The 23,425-nt window shown below is 40.2% G+C and overlaps 1 protein-coding gene across 7 annotated transcripts in view; it reads left to right on the top strand.

Annotated features, from left to right (window-relative positions):
• The first annotated feature begins 439 nt into the window (after window positions 1–439).
• NCOA1 (nuclear receptor coactivator 1) overlaps window positions 440–23,425 on the top strand; it is a 259,910-nt gene continuing 236,924 nt past the window's right edge. For 5 of the 7 annotated variants that reach the window (XM_082852160.1, XM_082852158.1, XM_082852164.1 and 2 more), the window contains exon 1: window positions 440–786. The gene's annotated coding sequence lies outside the window, so the exon portion shown is untranslated. Of the gene's footprint in view, window positions 787–985; window positions 1,307–23,425 lie in introns of those variants that run through there. The other 2 variants (XM_082852161.1, XM_082852159.1) reach the window with 2 other exon arrangements.

The raw sequence follows: 23,425 nt of genomic DNA on the forward strand, positions 1-23,425 counted from the left end.
GGCTGCAGGCCGGGCGGCCTAGCTGAAAGCACCCAGGGGTTCGAGGCGGCTTCCCGGCAGCAGTCATAGGAACGCCCCGAGGGGAGGGGAAGAGTTAGGGCCTCCTTTCCCACACTTCGTTAGGACGCGGGCCGGGGCGGGACCGCGGCAGCCTTCCCTCGGGCCTGCGGCCGGCAGAGGGCGCGGGGCGACTCCTCGTTTCGCTGCCCGGCGGGCGGGGAACTGGCTGCCCCCGGAGCGCCGTCGGAGTTCGCGGGCACCGGATCGCGGCGACCCGGCCGGCCGGAGGGCGCAGGGGCAGCGCAGAGGGCAGGACGGCGGGAAGTGGGCGGGGCGGCCGGGAGCCGGCGGGGCGGGGCGGGGCGGGGCGCGGAGGGGGCGGGGCCGCGAGCGGGGGGCGGTGGCGGCGGCGGCGGCGGCGGCGGCGGCGGTAGCCGAGGAGGAGGAGGAGGAGAACATGGCGGCCGCGGAGAGCGGCTGAAATGCCTGTTTTTCAGGCCAGGCGAGCGGGAATCTGAGGCGATTCTCTGAGCCTTCCCCTCAGACGGCTGAACCGCGGCCTCGAGCGCCTCGACTGCCCTGTTCCCTGCTGCTCCCTCGAGTGCAGCCTGCGCCCGGTCCGTTCTGCATCCCCCTGCGGGGGGACTCCTGCTCCGGAGGAGGGGGCCGGAGAGCCGCGGCGGCGGCGGGCTCCCAGCCCGAGCAGCGGCGGAGGCCGCGGCGGCGCCGCCACGGTCGCGGGCGAGCGCGGCGCCCGTCAGCGCGGCCCAGAGGCGGCGGCGGCAGGTGAGTGGCAGGCGGCGGGCGCCGAGCCTCCCGGTGGGTGCAGCTGTCACGAGCCGCGCGGCCGCCGAGGCCCTAGGGGGCGGGAGCAGCTGGTGCCCCTCCGCCCGCCGCTCTCCTTTCTCTCCGCTCAGTTCCCCCTCCCACTTTCCCCGACTTCTCCCTCGGCCTCGCGCGGCTGGAGGGGGCGGAGGTCGCAGCTGTCACGGGCACCAGCTGGGGGCTGCGCCGCGGATGGAAACTGCTGCAGCAGCGACTTCCCTGCCCCGTTTCCCAGTTGCCCTAGTTAAGAGCGGACGGGGCGAGCATCCGCGGAGGGTGCGCGAGGCTCGCGGCCGCCGGCCCGGCGTGGGGAGAGGCGCCCCGAGCCCGCGGGCGCTCCCCGCCGCCGAGAGGGGGAGCCGGAAGTCGGTGCGGGCGCCCCTCGGCCCCGGCGAGCGCGGTGACCTTGGCAAGCCCGGTAACCTCTCAGAGTCTCGCTTGCCGGGACTGCGAAATGGGGATGACCGTGGCGAGTCTTCTTGTAAGCGCAGCCTCCGACGGCGCTTCTGTTTACCCCCGCGCACTTGCTTTACCCTTCTCCAGACGAGGGATTTCGGAGGCAGAAACGGGATGGATAAGTGAGATTTTCCTGTTATGTTTAGGGTTTGGTCCCCTTCGTCGGATTCTGCTGAAAGGATTTAGAAAGGGGAGCAAACATGTTGGCTGGAAGACTGAGAAGTGGGATGGGTTAATGGTCAGCGACAGAACTCGAGCCATTCCCTAGTCGCTTGGAAGAGAAATGGAGAAACCGGACACCAGGGTCCCTGCTCTTACTACCCAGCTGTGTTGTTTTTTGTTTTTTGTTTTTAAAGCAGTCACTCCCATAGACTAGACACTGCCTCGCTTGACGATGTTAGAGGGAGACGGAGGGTTTGACAATAAAGCCTGTTTGTGTGACAAGGAGAGTCCGTGCTGCTGTGGCTGCAGTTTGGTGGGGAGGAAAACTTTAAGCTGGAGGATCTTTTAGCCTTTCAGGCTGGGCTCTCTTCGTTCACTGTAGGTGTTGAAGAGGCAGGTGTCCTTGTGGAGAAGGTGACATTCCTTTTCTTTTGAGACGGTGAATTTTTAATGCTGAGCATGATGGTGGTGAATGAAGGGTTCTGGAGTGAATTGCAGTCCCAGCACCTTCTGTTGATGCCAAGAGTAATCTCTGTGGCGACGATTTGTGACGGCTGAGGCTTTCACTTCAGTGATTAAGAAAGCTTCAAGTGTCTGTGTAAAACATTGCTGCGGTGAAGCTTAGATTATACTGTACAGCTGAAGGGATGGAGTTCAGGGGTTAAATTTGTTTGAGGTTTGTCTTCAGTTTTGGAATTGGTTGAAGGTTAGTCTCAAAAAAAAAAAAAAAAAAAGAAAAAAGTTGGCCAAAGGGGCCTCTCAGCTTGTTTCACAGAAGCTGTGATGTAGTAGGAAGGGGGTCAGATTTCATGTTGAGAATAATATAAAAAGAGTGTTTGCTTGGGTCTTTTGGCTCTTGAACTAGAAATAGTTTTGGGTTAAAAGTAGCAGTGAGGTTTGATTCAGCTTAATAAATGGGCATTCCTTGAACTATGTCATAAACAGATGCAACTGCAAGTGTTTCTTTTTTATCTCGTGTACTCTGTGGAAGGGTCTAATTTGGTTTTGTGAACTAGCGTTGGAAATGGTTTCCCTCTATTTCTTATTCAGATTTTATCCTTTGGGAACAATGGATCAAAAGGGGGGCCTGAATAGGGAATATATGGTTTGGAGAGAAAATGCAGGGATGCTGTTTATAAGAACAGGCATTTGGTTTGAGTTTTGTAAACATTTTGCAGTGGTTATTTATTTCATCTATTTAACTCACAATGAAGTTTGAATTTTAAGGTGCAGAATTTGAATTTTACATAGTTTATAGTTGATCTTTTTCTCATTTCCTTCTGAGAAAATCTGTAGGATTGTGTCTTTTAAATTACTTTTTGTGTGGTTTAAGCCAAGGGAGTATTTTAGATCTGCATTTTTGGTAAGTGGTTTTATTGAAAAAAAGTGCTTGATGGAACTAATGGTGATTGTTCCACTTAAACTGGGATTATATAGACAATGCATTTTCCTGCCTCTTTCTGCCAACATTTGTTTTTCTTTCTCCTTCAATTCCAGGGTTTCATTTCTAGAAATCTGGGCTGGAAACAGAAGCAGCAGTTTGTATAATACCAAGAACTTGCTTATGCCAGGAAGCTGTAAGGGTAGCATGAAGTGGGTGTGGTATAAAGATACTGCCACTCTTTAAGACAATTTAACTGTTGAGGGAGTCCAGGGTCAAACTTTAATTTTTGTTGAATTTCCTGTTTTCTTTGTATGTGTTAATCTTTTGGTGGGCAGAGGATTGGGTTGCTATGGTGCTGACTGGTGTATATTGTGAAAGCACTGGCAAAATTTCACGCTTTTACTCTATACAGAAGGGTGCTAAACAAGCCTAAATAATTTAAAGATGTTGTTCCCAGGATGGAATGTTCTCTGCATGTACTGTTGATCCTGCTAATCCAGTGATTGGTCTTCACCAGGACTAAATGTTGAGTAGGTGATGAGGGTGGTATAGAGGTGCTGAAAGGTGGAGTGGGGAAGAAAGGATATTGGACATTCTTTGAAAATCTTTTCTCTGTTGGACTGTATATCAGAGTATGGTTTATAATTCTTTTTAAAGGACATCTCTGTCCTCATCGATTTCACATAACTTCTCTTACATACTACCTTTGTTCCTTAGTTAAGTTTGTCTTTATTGCCCTATCCCCCAAGGGCTCCACATTGTTTGAATATGTTGCATATTTTTGGGGTTGGTTGGTCTTAAACCATATGGCCTAAAATAGCTTTCATTTTAGGGCAAGTATGGGAGGTCAACACACACACACACCACCGAGTAGAATCTTCTTAAGTCATGGGGCGAGGAGATCCCCAGGATTCTCATTATTGTCTTGGCAGTGATTTTTACTTTCTGCCTGTGATAATCACAGGAATTCTCAGAGGGCCATCAGCTGCTTTCCTAGCATAGGTCCAGGAACATGTGGTGGGCTCCATTTTACATTACTTCCAAATATCAGGTGCAGAAGAGTGTGGGATTGGGTGAAGTGCATGTGTTTCAGGAGTTGAATGACAGAGCACTATATCCAGTTTTGGGCTGCAGAACCATACAAATTTCTCCCCACCTTGTACAACTTTCCTATGAGTTGGACAGACTAGACTGTAGGAAAGGACTTCTTCATTGCTTCTCTCCCAGGTTAACCAGTAGCTTAGCTTTTGGTTATTGGTCACTAAGGATGGACCTTATGGTCTCTAACCTTTTTTCTTACCATTGGAGGTGAGGTCTAGTCATTTCAAGCCTTTCTTTCTCTCTTCTTTGTGTTTTACTTAGACTTTGCGCCTCTCTCTCAACATATGGGGTCAGAGGTCATAAAATGGCCTAATGGCAACTGTGTACCATTCTTGGTTGCTTAGTTTAAGGAGGAGATGCAGGTTTTTTCCTTTAGTTGAATTCCAGATGATGTTTTGTGGGTGCACAGTATTTGGATTAACATAAGTTATTATTTTATATTTCTGCAAGATACATGGTTGAATAAGAAGAATTATTACAAAACACTGACACCAACATTTAAGTCCGGTTCTAGAAATGCAAGTAGAGTTGGTTGTTGAATCCATGCTTCCTCCCCCATTCCCCCATCTGCAACACAGTATTTTTGAGGCTCCTTGAAATGACAGGCTTTTAGAAAAGCTTAGTATAGTTATCATATTTTGAAGATAAATAGCTTATGCCAAAACAGAAGCTATAGTCACTGGAGGAGTTGTAGAAGACTTCACATTAATCAGTCTAGTCACCCTCATCTTAGATATATTTTGATCTAATCTCTCCCCACGGGTATGTTTCAGTGTGGAGGGTGGGAAGTTGGGCTTTACTGAGAAGTCCTGGACCTGATCACTGGGAACAGACAGATGAGATCCATAACAATAGGTGCAAGCACAGAAGTGAAATACACCTATTAACAGGGCCAGAAGTCTAATAACACTGGTTTATCCAATGCTTCCAGAGTGCTACTTCATTTTTGCCTTGTAATTTTGAGGCAGTTTTTAAGCTGCTTTTGAGAATGGATGTTTGACTTCAGACACGGGAATGGTGCCCTGGCTCTTTTACTTAGTGGATGTAACCTTGGGCTAGTTATTTAGCCACAGTAAACCTCAGGTTTTCGTGCTTAAAATTGGAATAATGTACTTAAACTCATATTGTTGTGACCTTTAAATTAACTTATTGTGTTAAATAACAAGATATGTCTAGCATAATGATTGGCAGGTAGTTAAGACTCTAATAATGTTTTCTACATTTCCATAACCTAAACACATCACTGCCTAATCCATCATCAGATTATCTGATTCTTTTCTTTGCAGTTTCTTGCATTTCCCCCTTTATTTCTGCCTCTACAGTCTGGTCCTCCTGTCATTTTGCACATGGAGTAACTAACATCACATGAACTCTGTGGGCCTGAGTTTCTTTATCATTAGATGAGCATATTGGTCTGAATTCACATTTCTTCTTGTGCTGAAATTCTATGATTTGTAGGTTTATAGCTGTTTGCCTGCATGCATTTGCCTCTCTAACTCATCCTACCTATAAATGTTGAAAAAATTCTTTGCTGAAATATTTTTTGATGTTATTGTTTTTAGTGGAGACTCTCTGGACAAATTTATCAAATGTAAATCATTTAAACTGTTCTTGTATTTCTCATTCCAGAAAATTTGCTGCAGATGGCGTATGCAGAAATGCTTTGTAAACTGTAAAGTGCTATACAAGTGAAGAAAGTATTATAATCACTTGTAGATATCTTGCTTCTTTGATTTTACATGTTTCATTTCTTTATTTAAATTGTATTCCTTTTTCCTTTATCGCATGACCTTCAAGAACAGTCAAAGCTGGTATGTTCTCTAGAAAGCTTGATTTTTATCACACTTCTTTAGCATCGATTACCCAGTTTGTTCTTTTTTTTTCATTTAAATTAAAAAAAATTTTATTGGAGTATAGTTGCTTTACACTGCTGTGTCAGTTTCTTCTGTACAACAAAGTGAATCAGCCATACGTATACATATATCCCCTCTTTTTTGGATTTCCTTCCCATTCAGGTCACCACAGAACACTGAATAGAGTTCCCTGTGCTATACAGTAGGTTCTCATTAGTCATCTATTTTATACATAGTAGTGTATATATGTCAATCCCAGTCTCCTAGTTCACCACCCCACCCCTTCCTCCTTGGTATCCAACATTTATTCTTTACGTCTGTGTCTCTGTTTCTGCTTGGCAAATAAGGTCATCTATACCATTTTTCTAGATTCCACATATATGCATTAATATATGATATTTGTTTTTCTCTTTCTGACTGCACTCTCTGACAGTCTCTTGGTCCATCCACGTCTCTGCAAATGACACAATTTCGTTCCTTTTTATGGCCGAGTAATATTCCATTGTATATATGTATCACATCTTTATTCATTCCTCTGTTGATGGACATTTAGGTTGCTTCCATGTCCTGGCTATTGTATATAGTGCTGCAGTGAACATTGGGGTACGTGTATCTTTTTGAATTATGGTTTTCTCTGGGTATATGCCCAGGAGTGGGATTGCTGGGTCATATGGTAGTTCTGTTTTTAGCTTTTTTGTTGTTTGTTTGTTTTTGCGGTACGCGGGCCTCTCACTGTTGTGCCTCTCCCGTTGCGGAGCACAGGCTCCGGACGCGCAGGCTCAGCGGCCACGGCTCACGGGCTCAGCCGCTCCGCGGCATGTGGGATCTTCCTGGACCGGGGCACAAACCCGCGTCCCCTGCATCGGCAGGCGGACTCTCAACCACTGCGCCACCAGGGAAGCCCCTGTTTTTAGCTTTTGAAGGATCAGTTTGTTCTGTATAATAAATTTTTCTTCCTTTCCTTCTTCTTCTTCTTCTTCTTTTTTTTTTTGGAAGAGTTTCTCTTTTTAGTGTATGTTGAATTGGCTTTCCTAATTAGATTAGAAAATCCTTGAGATGGCATGAACCACAACATTTAGAGCAAAGGGCCCTTAATGGTGATTTGGAACAACCTTGTTAATATTATAGATGAGAAGAGTAAGGCCAGACAAATATAGTAATTTTCATGGGTCACATAGTTAGTGTCTTTACTTGGGCAAGAACCCAGGTATTTGGCTCCCAGTCTTCTTTATGAGAGTTACTTCTTGTATTTGAAAGTTATTACAAAGAGATTTAAAATTTTAATAATTTTAGTAAGATTTTGAGTAATGTGTAAGCTAGTAGGAAAGGCATATTTTTGTTTTTCGGCCAAAAATTGTCAAATATTATAATAAGGTATTAATCAGGAATTAATTAAGGCTGCTGTCTCAAAAAGTACAAAAGTGCCTGGAGAGAAATGTTGGCTTTTTTTGTATGGCCCTCATTCAGAGTCAGCGAATATTTATTGAGGACTGTCTCCGAGACACAGTGTACTCGGGTACTGTGCTTGCTCTATATGTTACATTTTATAAGCAAGGAAAGGCAGCTCAGGGAAGTTAAGTGGCTGGTATAAGATCGCACAGCTTGTAGGTATTAGGGATGACATTTGAGTCCAGGTCTTCTGACCTGAAATCACGAGCATAGCTCTAAATTGGCTTCTCTCCAAGGTGCTCCCCACACTTGGCCACACTGTAACCCTCTGTTACTTTCTGGACTCCTTTCTGTTGTCTACATGTGCAGTAGAGACTGCTGCCATCCCCATTGCGTTCTGATGATCCAGGAGCCGGTGTACCAGTTACTTAATGAAAGTATCACTTTAAGATTTTTGTGCTGTTTCTGATCTCACCTTTGTACCTTAGTAATGTTGATTTTTTGGTGCTTCTGTCTAGGTAAGCTTATCTTTGAATGGTTGGTTTGGATTCCTAGCAATAAAATTCTGCCTCTCATGTTTTGTTAGTATTTAAATAGCTAAAGCTTAGGGTATTTTTTTCATTTGGAATAAATTGCTTGGTCATTCTCTGTGTTTCCACTTGTATTTTGAATGGTTGGTCTTATTCTTATAGCTTTAATATATTACATCTTACATTTTTAGTTTGCTTATATGGTTAAAACATTTACATGCTTTTATTATCAAGCATAGATTTGGTTGTTTAACAGTAGAAGATATTCTATTGTGAGAGTATGTTTGCATATATACAGATATCATGCCATATTTGACCAGATAGTTGAAGGATGAAATGTCCTTGCCTTTTGAAAGTACCTGTATGTGTAATACTGGCTTTACTTTGCCGAGTTTGTTTGGAGGAAACCAGGGAAAAGATATTTGTTCTACAAAGTCTAAGTCCTCCCTCCCTCCCCATTCCAGATGGTACAGGAAGTCTGTAATTGAATTTCTAAGTAGCCACTCAATCATTCATTCAAGACATAGTTATATGAGTACCTACTTTGTTCAAGGTGCCGTGTTGTTAAAAGATAGGGAAGTTAAATGATAAGATATAGATCCTGTCCGTAAGGAGATGATGACCCAAGAGAGGTGATAAGACGACACACAGATGCCTATATTACTAATTAAATGTGATGAGTGCTGTGGGAGAGGTACTGAAATAGTACTTTGAGGAATCAGGAGAGTGAGCAATTATTTTCATTTGAAAGGGATAGGGGCAGGTTTCATGGTGGACTTCGTGGTGAACAGGAACATTGAAGGCAGGGGATGATTTCTGTGTGAGTGAGGGGGAGGAGAGCAGTATATTCAGGAAGATTAAATAGCAAAGATGAAAGGACAGAGACTCTTGGGGTTATTTCGGGAATCATAAAGGGGGAAAGTGCAAGCGGGAGGGTGGCACCAGCTGAAGTGGGAGAGGGAACCAGATGTTCTAGGTGCAGTTGTAAGACATTGAATGATTTTAATGGAGGGAGGTGGTCAGGAACGGTGAAGTTTGTAGATCTGGATGAAAATGAGAAGTGCCAGTTTTCCAAATCTATGTGGATCTTTTTCTGGCGGGTTTTACACCCCAAATCTTATATTTTCATAGTTTTTGAAATGATTCCATATGTAAGGCTTACCACGCTGGGAACTTACGCATTTTTATGTATATTTGAGAACATACTTTTTTTTTCTTGATAGAAGTTAGTACAAAATCTTTTTCACTGTCTTATGCTTTTAAAAATTAAAAAAAATTTTTTTTAAAGCAGTAGCTATTTCTTTAAACAGTGTGTTATCATTTGGAATTCTTAAGATGATGCAGTGGACTTGTTTTTCAAGTGTAAAAATGTCATCTCCTTATGTAAATATGTGTCACTGTATAAGTTAGATTGGTCATACAAGGTGAAAGCCCCTGGCTCTCAATATATTTCATGATTTATTTTACCGATTTATTTATACCCTGCCATGTTCCAAAAAGGATTTAAGGCAGGATATGTCATGAAGAGTCTTGGACCTTGTTCCAGCCCTGTCTATTATTTGACTGAATTGCTAACCAACATTACACTGAGGGAACAGTGTTGAAGACAGCTGATGTCATAGAATGTACTGCAGTTGTGTCTTTTGCCAACTGGTAGTAATTCAGAGATGGGTACAATATAATTAGAGTACCTTTAAAGATAACTCCTTTGAACTTCCATAGCATGCCAGGGAAATTGGTTGGAAGGGACTCATGGAGAGCTTTGACCCTTGGGAGCCCAGGCACATTTAGAGCAGTGGTCTCTACAGTAGGGTTTACATAAAATTATCAGAGAAATATTAGAGGTGTGTTAGTTTCTTTACTTTCAGTCTGCTGTGATGTTTTATAGTTTATAGGAGCCTGGGTAATTGCAGTTTTAGATTTATTATTTTAAATAGTAGACTAAACATATATTGTATTACAGTAGGGAGTCACCAAGCAGATTTTTTATAAAATATTTCATACAGGTTAACTGGTCATCTTGAGGTAAAGGACTTAAGAATTGTCTAATTTAAAGATGACTTATTAATTTTTCTTTCACAAAAATACAAATGTCCAAAATTTGCTGACATTTTTCTCTGACAAGTGTCTGTGAGTAGTATACTACCTAGCAGATATTTATGAAAATAAACCCACTAAATCTGTCCCTTTGGGATGATGGTAAATTCTTAACAGTGACTCAAAAAGTAACTACCTTTCAAAACAAAATAAAATTCAATGTTTTGGAGAGAGGTTATTGAAAATGTATATTTGGGACTATTTCCATCATTATTGGATTTAATTGCTGAAAATGATGTTAAAACTTTAAGAATGTTTTTATATGTACACTTGAACTTGAAAACCAAATTTTCTAACCTGTATGAAGACCTTGTAAGAGACGCATTTTAGTGGTTTTGGGCCCATCTACTGAAAATATAAAAAAGGCAATACTATCTGATGAGTTAGTAAGAATCAACTGATTGTCATCAGGAAATATGGAAATGCACTACCTGAATTTTAGCAAAAACTTTTACATAAATGGTGAAGAGGATTGAAAATTGAAATTCATGTTTTATTCAGTACAGCAAGTGATGCAGTTCTTCCCTTTGGTTATACTCATCTTTGTGAAGTATGTTTTTTGGCTATGATGACCATTAAAACCAAATAAAAGAGTTACTTATTATAAAAATGAACTGAATTTAGAGCTAGCATTTTAAGTTGCTGTATTACAAAATATGAAAGCAAAATTTAAAAATAATAGTGTTCATCACATTACTCTCACCAAAAATGGTGGTAGTATTAGAAACAATATTTATTAGGGAGAGCATAAAGCTGTGTCATCAATAGGTAAATTAAATGTTTAAAAATTGTTTATTTTATTATAATAAATGTCATTCTTTTACATATCCATTTTTGTGTATTCTTTATAAGGCACATAATTTATTGGTCTAGTGGGCAATGTATATAAATTATAAATAAATGTACATATATGGCTTCTTATTCAAAACCTTTTTAACTGTGGGGTATATGATAGAAATAGTTATCACTGTTTTGTAGGAAGGATTTTTTTTTTCTCTGTAATATATTTATTACTCCGGTCTTATAAATCAGAAAAGGAGAATAACACTTCTCCCTAAGACTCAAAAGAAGCTCCAGCACCAGCACCCAAAGCTGAAATTCTACTTAAACTGCTCCTTGAAAAATTATACACGAACAGTGAAACATTATCATGTGCTATGCTAGTATTAAGAATATATTCTAGGGCTTCCCTGGTGGCGCAGTGGTTGAGAGTCCGCCTGCTGATGCAGGGGACACGGGTTCGTGCCCCGGACCAGGAAGATCCCACATGCCGCGGAGCGGCTAGGCCCGTGGGCCATGGCCGCTGAGCCTGCGCGTCCGGAGCCTGTGCTCCGCAACGGAAGAGGCCACAACAGTGAGAGGCCCGCGTACCGCAAAAGAAAAAAAAAAAAGAATATATTCTAAATTATCCCATTGCTATGTATTTTGTGCATTCGGTGATCTACCCAGTCATAATGTACTCACACATACGTGCTTTATCGTACATAATGCATACTGTGTATAATCATACATTATTTACCCCATGCACATAAGCACGTCCATTAAACTATTAATGTTGCATAATAGATAATTGGTTCACCGTACATACCATTCTTTACCACATAGATACCCATTGTGTAACATATACAATTAATATTACATAGAACACACTAATAATTGTACGTGCCCTATTAAGTCACATCATTTCCAGTCAACATGCTTGTTACAACAGATAATCAGTTCTTAATCACCAAGCTTAGGACGGGTTTTTAAGTAAGAACCCTTGGAGTTCATGGACTAAGAGTCTCTAGATAGGCTTTGCGGGGGGTGTCTGTGAACATTCTGAAATTATGTATATGCAAAATTCTATGAGTCTGTGCATTTCTCTGGAGAGAAATTCATAGGGTCCCAAAAGGGTCCATGACCTCCCCAGAGGTTAAGAACCTCTTTTTTTAAGGACTGGGACCTCAATAACTCCATTCATGCAGTCTTATTCTCTTGCCAAGTTTAATGGATATATCTGATGTCATTACTCAGGCCCACAGTATGACTGGATTTGCAGTCTGTTTTTCCATTTTGTAATAGATGTGATCGCAATGCCTTTGGCCTTTACAGATGTTTGAGCTCCTATCTGTTTGTTGCACAATTACCTGGCCTTCGTCACTTGGCTGCTTTTATATATAATTTCCCACCTCTGTTCCCCCAAATCCCAGTGAAAAAGAGTGGATCTTTTGTATGAGTGTGGAGATGGAAATGAATATATGTATAGAAGAGCCCAGCATCAATTCAAGTATTGGGAGACCCTGCTGGGTAGGCTGGAATTCACAGTTCCTGTGGCTTTAACCTCTTTGTAGCATCTGAATCTCAGCTTTTTAGAGTCCTTAAGGTCTGATTTGACATATGCTGAAAACACTTTCCAAGTTCTGTCAGCTCTTTAGATCTGTTCCTTTTCTCCTGTCATCATTCTATTGATAATTTAGGCCTGATATTTGCCATAGTATCCCAGGGAGGTCTCACTGTCCCCAGTGAGTTCCTTCTTCAGTCTGTCCTAAATTTTGTTTTGGAATGATCCTAATTTTGCTTTTCACTGTGTTACTTTGTTTAAACCCTTCAATGGCTCCTCATCATTGTCAAGATAAAGTTCCTTAGCCTGGCATTTAAAGCTTTCCAGTGTCTGGCACCAACTTGCTTTTCTGGTCTCATTTCCCACTAGTCTCCCCCAATAAACTGTTCAAAGTAAAATTGTCAGTTACTGTCCCTAACACATCCCTTGGGCTTCTCTGTTTGCACTCCTTTATAATTCCTTTCCTTGGAATGTTCTCCCTTATCCTAGTCTATACCTCTTGAAATTCTATTTATCCTTTAAAACTCAGCTCATATTCCACCTTGCTTGTTAAGTGTTCAGACTATAAAATTAGAAAATAATCCCTTCCTTCTTTGAACTCTTTTAATATTTATTTTCCTTATTATTAATTTGACACTTTATACTGCCTTTATACTCCAGGGAATTTTTTTGTTTTCATGTGTCCTATCCCCCAAGTTAGGGTATGAGAATGGCAAAGGGGATCATGTTTATATTCTGTCCTCTGCAATGTCTTATGCATGTAGATATTAAAATGTTTGGCAAGTCATATTGATTAAATCATGATACTACTTATTAATGTACTTAGAGAAATAGGCCTTTTTTTAATGTGTGCCTGGAATACTCATACATAATATCTAGGGATCCTCTTTACTGGCTTCAGGGTATTTGGGAAATTGAATTGGAAATCAGATATTGCTTGGAGAGCATGTAGTCCTACAGCATAAGAAGTTGGCTGTTAAGGGCTATGTTCAAAAGTCTGGGGTAACCTGGTGACTCTTTGTTTTCCAGTGTAGCGCTCCACTTGCCATGGATAACAGAAAAGCTTGTGTTCGTTCGGCTCTCTCCTGAGCCATGCCGGAGACACAAATTCCTTATGTCTTGAGGAATACTACATTTCTGTTTAATTTTTCAACACATTCTTCTCAATAGAAAATAAAGTTTTATTGAATAATTGTTGTTTGAATGGTTAGTATGGGGCACCGTGAAGTAGTTATACTTTAGGGTTTCTGCCCTTCAGGGAGATAATGATCCTTATAAGGAGTCTCATTTGCTTTCAATCATACATGAATTAAAAAATAATATAAAAGATGTCATAAGGGAGTGTAGAACTAACTAGCTTACTTAGTTGCTAACTGAGATATGTGGAAACTCCTCTAACACTTACTATTTTTAGCACTCACTTGAAATTTATTTATTATCATTTATATTTGTTTCTGTTTTGACATGTGTCCTTTCTCAGCAACCACATTGTACATTATAGAAAGTAGAGGCCATTTATTGTACTAGTTGTGTGCCAGTACCACAGTGCTTTTCATAGTTCTTTACCTGCAGTATACATATAAGTGTGTTACTGATGATGCCAGGAGCATGCTCTGGGTAGGCTTCCTGGAGGAAATGGAATTTCAGTTAGATTTCTAGGATTTGAAATGATGCTTATAGCATCATCCCATGGAATATGAAAAAAAGGGTTCTGTAGTTGAATCATAAAGTACATATGTGTGGTGCATTATCTGAACATGGAGCCTCCTTGGTTACTAGGCCTTTGGCCCCTAAGTGACCCATGTCACTTCCTCTTATAGCCCGTTGGCCAAAAGAAGTCACAGGGCACTACTTACGGAGCCAGGCATGTGGGCAAGAAATGAATATTCAGTGAGCAGTAAATGTCTTTGCCTCACTATAGCAGAATTGGCTTTATTCAGAGAGATGAATACTAGAATTGGTAGGCCCTACTTGGAATCATTGAAGTAAAGAATTGTTTCTGTGTGTCAGTATAAATAGGGATTTTATTATTAAATTTATTTGTGAAAAGAACTTGTAGTGTTGACTGGTAGCTCTTGGGGTAATTAAAGGAGACATTTTTACTAATGTCTCTACTTTAAGGGTAGGTATTATAAATTGTTTTAGTTTAGATGGTTTGCTACCATCTTTAGAGTAGGTATTTGAAACAGGTAGAAAGAGATTCTTTGGCTTCAGTAAAACGGATCCAGAATATTTGTACATGTACTCTTAAGATTGATTATAAGGTGAGAGAAGTGAGAGGGGGCATAAAGGGCTTTCAGATACTATTGAAGGCCATTTGCTCTCTGAGGATTTCATAAAATTTTTCTTTACAGTCCCTAGAGGTCTTTTCCCTCCCTCTTATCAACATATTGCTAATTAATTAAAATCTGTTTCCTCCATTTTTTTGTTTGTTTTTTAATACTTGGTTTGATAAGGACCGTTGGGTAGTGGTTAAAATGTTGGCCAAGTGTGGAGGACTAGGAAGCCCCCATTGTTATTTATACATGAGGCTTATTTTCCCCTCAATTTAATTCTAAACTGAACTTTTTTTTTTGTTTGTTTGTTTGCGGTGCGGGGGCCTCTCACTGTTGTGGCCTCTCCCGTTGCGGAGCACAGGCTCCGGACGCGCAGGCTCAGCGGCCATGGCTCACGGGCCCAGCTGCTCCGCGGCATGTGGGATCTTCCTGGACCGGGGCACGAACCTGTGTCCCCTGCATCGGCAGGCGGACTCTCAACCACTGCGCCACCAGGGAAGCCCTAAACTGAACTTTTTAGACCTTAGGCTTTCTTTCTGACGGCATTCTAATAATTATTTCCTTTTTAAATTAAAAAATAAATCATATATAATACATGACTATATTCAAATAATAAATTCCAAGAAATGGGAGTACGTAGAGTTAAAAGGTGAAAGTCTCTGTAGTGAATCATATGATAGCTGGTAATTTAGGCTGTATAGATTTAGGCTGTCTAGTATTTCCTTTACCTCCTTTTCAGGTTGCAGTATCCTACCCCTTGGCCAGGGGGTGAGCATGTGACCTAGGCTTGGTCTGTCATAATGTTCCATTCCTCTGGACACAGTGACTGCTGCAGGATGGCCATATGACTAAAGCAGGTTCAGACCCCTTCCTTGAGATTGAAAAACAGATATTGGATGAGGGACAGGCTTATTCCTTTGGAGTTGCTAAGCTGACATAGAGTGTGCCTGGCCAAATGAAGGAAGCCTATGTGCCATGGGAAAGAATGAGGCCAACATACAGACTGAAGCAGAGCTGACCAACTCTCTCTTACACACAGGCACACTTAAAAATGCACAGTCATACACATTCTCACATGCTCGCATGTGTGAGCATGGGGAGTCATTGGAGCCTCTGGATCCACTTGAACCTTAAAGTAGATCCAGTTTATATTTCCCAGTTAAATGAGTTACTCAGTTGCCTGACTTGCTGGTGTGAGTTTGAATTGGGTTTCTCTCTCAGAACTGAAAGAGTCCTGACCATTTCAGACCTCTGTTGGCAGCTATCCCTCTCCTTCCCTCCCCACTACCCACGGGATCATACTTTTTGAATTGTTATAGGCTTTAAGAAACTTAATATCATGGGAATCTTTCTATGTCAGAACATGAAAACATGAAGGAGCTGTTTTATCTTTGCATAAAATGCTGCATAGCATTACATTAGATGTATATTCTATAGTTTTTTTAACCATCTCTCTCTTAATAGACATTTAAAAACTAGTTTTTTGCTGTTGCAATCTATGTTTTGGTAAATGTCCCAGTTTGCACTTGTTTTTGCAGGTGTCTGAGAACACACCTATGGAATTAATGGTTATGCCTATTTAAAAAATTGATGTCCTTTCAAAATGTTATTACAAAGGCTATATCACTTTATGCTTTCACCAAGAGTGTATGATAGTTGCTGCTTTCCCCTAACTTTATCAGCTTTGGATATTATCAGTCATTTCTATTTTGGGTCTATCTGATGGGTGAGACTGGTATAAAGCATTGTTGTAATTTGAAGTTCCCTGACTATTGATAAAGTTGATCATCTTATCAGATATTTATTGTATATTGGATTTTTCCCCCTAAGGCTCTCTTGTTCATACTTTTTTCATTTTCCTTTTGGGCCTCTTGTCTTTTTTGATTGCTTCCTAGCCATACTATACTTATGATGTAGTTTTTATACTAATTAGGGATGGTCTTGGTAAACAGCTGACCCTGTTACCTAGATATTTCAAAAAGAAAGATGTGAGATATCTACTAATCCAAAACTCACATCTTATTTATTTATTTACAGATATCCCTGAATATTTAATTGATTTATGCCTGATAACTTTGTATAGCTGCCTGTATAACTTTGTTTAGCTAAGGGGTACATGTCTCAATTGGATAGTCTATGCGTACTTAATTGAGGTGATTTTATGGCTGAGCTAAAAGTTGAGAAACTCTCATTTGGAGAATTTTCCAGGTCCAAATCATTGTGATTACATAGAATTTTGGGACTCAATTAACCATTTGTCCATTGGTGCTGGATCAGAACCACTTTGAGAGGAAAATTTTGGCCCTATAAGAAACTATTTTCTTGGCTAACCCCCGTGGAGAGGTGGGTTGGCTGCATACTTAGATATCTTTAGTGGTTAGGTTCCTTAATTTTCCTAAGAGCATATTAACCTAACTCTGTACTTGATTGACTATGAAAGTGTATAGTTTACCTGTAATTGGCAGTACAGAATAGCTTTACTCCAGCAAGTATGTATTCACTTACTTTGCAGCCCAGTTCTTATCAGAAACCTCGTAGTCAGAAACAGGACTCTTTGAGAATTGCTTAAATAGTACACAGTCAATCCATTGCTTTAGAAACAATCAGTTTTTGATTGAATCAAGCCAGAATACCAGAGAGCTACATATATTGATTGCATTGTTTTAGACCGGGGTAGAGTTACTTTTACAGAATTGTTATTTGGTGTAATGCAATAAACCTTGATTGAGGGCATTTAAAACAGACAGTTTTTATAAGATTTAGTACACCTCTTATTGTAGAATTCTTGTGAGGATATTATCTCCTTTATCTCAGTGCCCTTGTTGATGTTGTAACTACTGCTACTACTATGACTATTAGCTGGTGATCTGGAGTACAAAGACAACACAAAATGAGCTAAGAGTTGATGGACAAATACTGCTCTTAGCTGATGGCAAATGCTTTTGCCCAAAAGGGAGGCAACATTATGGAAGAGGAGTGATATAATGGTTAGGGTTCTGGAGTTAGAGTTCCTGGGCTTGAATCCTGGCACTGCTACTTCCTAGTTGTGTGTTATTTAACCTCTTGGTGCTTCAGTTTTCTCATCTATAAAATGGGGATAATAATTGTACCTACCTCTACAAGGTTGTTGTGAGAATTTTGTGACTTTAAACATATAAAATGCTTAGAACATGCCTGGCCCAGGACACATGCAGTGAAAATGAGCAGCTGTTGTTCCCCTCCCCCCGCTTTTTTTTATTGTGGTAAGATGCACATAATATAAAATTTACCATCTGAACCATTTTTAAATGTGTAGTTCAAGTTGCTATCATTTTTATTATCATCATCATCAGTATTGGAACCCATGTAAAAAGAATGTAAAAAAAATCATCATTTTTAATCATTATTATCATTATTAGAACCCATGTAAAAATGTGTAGTAAGCTTTTTTTCCCAGGTCTGGGTACCAGGAAAGCTGCACTTCCTTTGACCAGCCGGTTTGCTTGTATTACATAGTCATCGTGACTCTTATAACCTATGGTATTTCTCTCTTTGCAAGGTAGCTCAGTCAGCTGTGCAGCCCTTTCCTTGCAACTGTATAGGACCTTGTGGCACATAGTTTGTGTGATAAACTTACCTCTGACTTTATTTTCCCCCTTCGTTTTCTCTTTGCCCCATTCTTGTCATTTCTTTTTTGTTTGTTTGTTTTAAATAAAACTAAGTAGATTTTATTTATTTTTGATGTATTATTATTTTTTAACGGAGTTTTTTTTATTGGAGTATAATTGCTTTACAATGTTGCGTTAGTTTCTGCTGTACAAGGAAGTGAATCAGCTACGTGTATACATATATCCCCTCCCTCTTGGACCTCCCTCCCACCCCCTCTCCGTCCCACCCATCTAGGTCATCACAGAGCACCGACTTCTTTCTTTTTAATTCTAATGCATTCTGTGAGCTGTCTCAAATCTTTTTTAGAATAATATGGAAATAAACAAGTAATCTTCATTATAGCATGTGCCCATGTTGAAACGTCAGATGAATTTTCATTTAATTTACCTTAAGCTGGCTGCTTCTTGATGCAGGGAGGTGCTATAATTTTCATTAAGATATCTCAAATCGCATCATAGGATGGGTTACTTCTGGGAACGTTCCTGTTGACAGCTAATCCTGTTGATGGTGTGGGTTTTCTTTTAAGCTTCAATTACAAAAGTGTTCCTCCTGACTTTTCTTGTTTGTTTTTTCCCTTGACCTTTGCTTCAGCCTTCTCTTGTAGATTTGGGGGGTGGGATTGAGGGGGGAGGATCACGTTAAGAACTTGTAAACCTGTAGTCTTTAAAAGTATGCTTCAGAATAAGACTTTTGTCATAGGTGTAACATAGGAAGAGTAAAGGCTATATGTGTTACTGTCTTTCTTTTAAAAACCAGAATGCCAGTTTATTGATGTACAAGGGAAAAAAGGAAATGTCCCAAAGCCTAAAATATTCCCATATATTCTGGTTATGTCACTAGCATATTCTCTCCCTCAAGCAGAGATGTGTAATGGGGCTGATGCTATTGCCTTGTTGGGGAGAGAATTAAGAAGTTGTTTTGACATCAGGATTGATTGAAAAGTCTTTTAAGTATTTTTTTAAGTTGTAGATTTCTTCTCCCCTCGCCCTCGCCCCCCGCCCCCGCTTTTTTTTTTTTAATTTGTCTGTTGAAGAATCGATCATAAGGATCAAAAAGTGGGCAGTGGCCCAATTCCTGGAAATCCCCACCCCTTCCTAAAATAGCTGGAATTCTCCTCCCACTCCTTAGCCTATGAAATTACCCATGCCTATAAAAACTGACAACCCCATACCCTGGTGCCTTTCTCACCTTCTGAGATGGCCCATTCTCTGCCTGTGGAGTGTGTTTCTCCCAAGGCCTTTCTCACCTTCTGAAATGGCCCATACTCTGTCTGTGGAGTATGTTTCTCTATAAATAAATCCATTTCTTACCTATCACTTTGTCTCTCACTGAATTCTTTCTGTGATAAGAAACTGAGCTTCATTAGTCCTGAAACCAGGTGTGTGACCTCAGTTGGAAGACGGCGGGTTTTGGCCGGGTTCAAGTCCTGGCCGCGTGGGTTCAAGTCCCAATCTGGGTTTAAGCTGGCTTTGAGTCCTGGCACGTGGGTTCAAGTCCCAATCTCAGGTGCACAGTTTCAGCTTGTCCTATAGAATTTCTTATAGTCTGGATTTCTGTTTAGTTTAACATGTTTCTCTACCCTCTTTGTATATCCTATAAATTGGTAATTTGATATAGAAGCTTGATTAAGGTTTAATTTGGGGAGGGGGAAAGATGACTTTATAGATGGTATTATGAGACACACATAATGTCTAGTTGTCTTTTTGTGATGTTATCAGCTGTGAGTATTGCTATTAGCGTTCTATTCTTAAAATCCTAAAATGATCACCGTGGTGTCTAGATGAGAATGGGGAAGCATTGCCTGGAAATGCTGGCATCTACTCTGTACAGATAGGACTCCTGGTGATCATTCGAGAATGATGCAGTGTTGTGTAGACTCAGAGACCAGTCTTGGCTTCCTTGTTTAGGAGCTGTTTGATCTTGCATAATTAACAACAATAACAGTAGCGGCAGCTACCATTCATTTGTTGCTTATTTTACACCAGGTTCTGTGCTAAGTGCTTTATATATGTTGTGTAATCTGATCCTCATAACTACCCTGTAAGCCAGGTATCTTATTTTGCAGTTCACTTTGCTGAGAAGTAATGAAGCGGGGATTCAAGCCCTGAGTGACTCCAAGCTTGTGCTCTTAATTGCTTTGTTCTTCCATATCTGTAAATTGGGGTATAAATATAGCTGCCTTATCTATCTTGTAGGGTTAATGAGACATTGTGTGTGAAAGTGTCTTGAAAAATATTATAGATGTTAAAATGAGAAGTGTGCTGGATGGACAGTACACAAAGAAAGGTGGATAATGGAGGTCTTTGCCTTTGGCTAAGTGACAGTGAGAAGTTTGAACGGAAAGAACCCTCTGGTCATTTTCTAACTTCTGTTTCCATTACTATGGCTGTTGACATGTGGGAGAGTTTCCTTCTCTTGTTAAAATTGACAGTGATAGAGGTTTTATCTGTGGTAAATGTCACATGTCAGAGATCACTTAAGAGTCTCTGGGTGAATAGTGATGTCTTGGTTTTACTCCAAGGGACATGTGTATAGGCTTTGTACAGATATTTTTAACTGAGAGAACAAGAGTATAGTCACAGTTCTTTTTCTAAAAGGATAATATATTTATTGAAAGTGGGGGGGGCGTTAACTGAATTTGTGATGTCATATTTCTTTAGCTGGATAGTGGGTATGTATGTATGTTAAAATTATTTCCCCCAAAATACCTTTTTTGTATGTCTAAAGTATTTTATAATTAATAAAACCATTGAAGTGCAGAACAGTAATAATCGCATGTGTAATAGACCAAGAAAGAAATAGGTGTGAAGTTAGTACCTTTAGGTCTAACCTTCAGTAATTTGTTATCAATTATGATATTGGTCATGAGTACATGGAGAACTGTGTTGAGAAGAGATCTATGGCCATGCCCAGTTCCGTGGCAGAGGGTGTTGTGATTGATGACTGACGTCTGCCTGGGCCAGGCATGCAGAGTGTAAGCATATATGCTTTGTTTTTGCTAAATGTTGGTAATGTGTTTATCATAAATCCCCAGGCCTTGACCTGGACTCATTTTCTTGGTTCTGTGCTTCTTCCATTTCTTCTGTTACTTTGGAAATCATGTTGCCATACTATATTTATTATGGCAAAATATCTAGGATTTCATTGTGATATTCCCAATAAAGATTTCGCATTTATTATTATTTATTATTGTTTTTGACATGTAATTCACATACCATAAAGTCACCCGTTTAAAGTATACAATTCAGTGGCTTGTATATTTGCAAAGTTACGTAATTATCATCGCTAGTACCAGACTATTTCACTCCCCACCACCCCCCAAAAAATACCATCGAATCATATACTATGTGACCTTTGGTGTATGGCTTCCTTCACTTTGCATAATGTTTTTAAGGTTCATTCATACTGTAGCATGTATCAATACTTCATTCTTGTTTTTTAAACGTGTTTATCTTTTCTTTATTATTTTTTATAAATTTATTTATTTAATTAACTTATTTTTGGCTGTGTTGGGTCTTCGTTGTGTGGACGGGCTTTCTCTAGTTGCGGCGAGCGGGAGCTACTCTTTGATGCAGTGTGCAGGCTTCTCATCGTGGTGGCTTCTCATGTTGCGGAGCACGGGCTCTAGGTGCACAGGCTTCAGTAGTTGTGGCGTGCGGGCTCAGTAGTTGTGGCTCGTGGGCTCTAGAGCGCAGGCTCTGTAGTTGTGGCACACGGGCTTAGTTGCTCTGCGGCATGTGGGATCTTCCCGGACCAGGCATAGAGCCTGTGTCCCCTGCGTTGGCAGGCGGATTCTTAACCACTGTGCCACCAGGGAAGTCCCTTAGTACTTCGTTCTTTTTTATGGCCAAATGTTCTGTTCTGTGGATGTACCACATTTTGTTTATCTATTCAGATGTTGATGAATATTTGAGTTATTTCCATTTTTTGACTAATATGAATAATGCTTTTATTAACTTTTATGTACAGGTTTTTGGATGGACATATGTTTTCCTTTCCTTTGGTTATATACCAAGGAATGGAATTGCTGGGTCATATAGTAACTCTATGTTTAACCTTTAGGAACTACAAAACTGGTTTCCAAAGTGGCTGCATCATTTATATTCCTATCAGCAGTGTATGAGGGTTCTTATTTCTCCACATCCTTGCAAATACTTGTTATATGGCTTTTTGATTCACACTTACATCCTAGAAAGTGTGAAGTGACATCTCGTAATTTTGATTTGCATCTCCCTAAAGACTAAGATGTTGAGCATCTTTTTGTGTGCTTATTGGCCATTTGTACGTCTTTCTTAGAGAAATGTCTACTCACATCTTTTGCCCACTTTAAAATTTGGTTAGTTGTCTTTTTATTATTGAATTTTAAGATTTCTTCACATAGTAGTCCCCTTTATCATGGTTTTGCTTTCAGTGGTTTCATTTACCTTTGGTTAACTGTGGTCTGAAAATATTAAATGGAAAATTCCAGAAATAAACAACTTATAAGTTTTAAATTGCACACTGTTCAGAGTAGTGTGATGAAATCTCGTGCTGTCCCACTCTGTCCAGGACGTGAATCATCCCTTTGTCCAGAATATCCTGCCCGTTAGTCACTTAGTAGCTGTCTCGGTTATCAGATTGACTGGTATCGTAGTCCCTGTGTTTAACCCTTATTTTACTTAATAATGGCCCCAAAGTGCAAGAGTAGTGATGCTGGCAATTTGGACATGCAAAAGAAAAGCTGTAAAGTGCTTCCTTTAAGCAAAAACCTGGAAGTTCTTCACCTAATAAGGAAAGAAAAAAAAATCTTATGCCGAGGTTGTGAAGATCTACAGTAAGAACAAATCTTCTGTGAAATTGTGAAGAAGGCAAAAGAAATTCTTGCTAGTTTTGAGGTCACACCTCAAACTGCAAAAGTTACAGCCACAGTACATGATAAGAGCTTAGTTAAGGTAGAAAAGGCATTACATTTGTACAATAAGATATTTTGAGAGAGACCACATTCACATAACTTTTATTCTAGTATGTTGTTAAAATTGTTGTTATTTTATTATTAGTTATTATTGTTAATCTCTTACTGTGCCTAATTTATAAATTAAACTCTATCATAGGAATGTATGTATAGGAAAAAACATAGTATATATAAGGTTTGGTACTATCTGTGGTTTCAGGCATCACTGGGGTCTTGGAACATATCTCCTTGAGATGAGGGGAACTACTGTATTTTCTGGATACAAGTCCCATATCAGATAAATGATTTGCAAATATATTCTCCCATCATATGGATTGTAGTTTCACTTTCTTGATGGTGTCCTTTGAGACACAAAAGTTTTTAATATTGATGAACTCCAGTTTATCTTGTTTTTCTTTTTTGTGCTTTGGTGTCATAGCTAAGAAATCCT

The sequence above is a fragment of the Leucopleurus acutus genome (genome assembly GCF_964270905.1).
Source record: "Leucopleurus acutus genome assembly, chromosome: 12".
Taxonomy (NCBI): domain Eukaryota; kingdom Metazoa; phylum Chordata; class Mammalia; order Artiodactyla; family Delphinidae; genus Leucopleurus; species Leucopleurus acutus.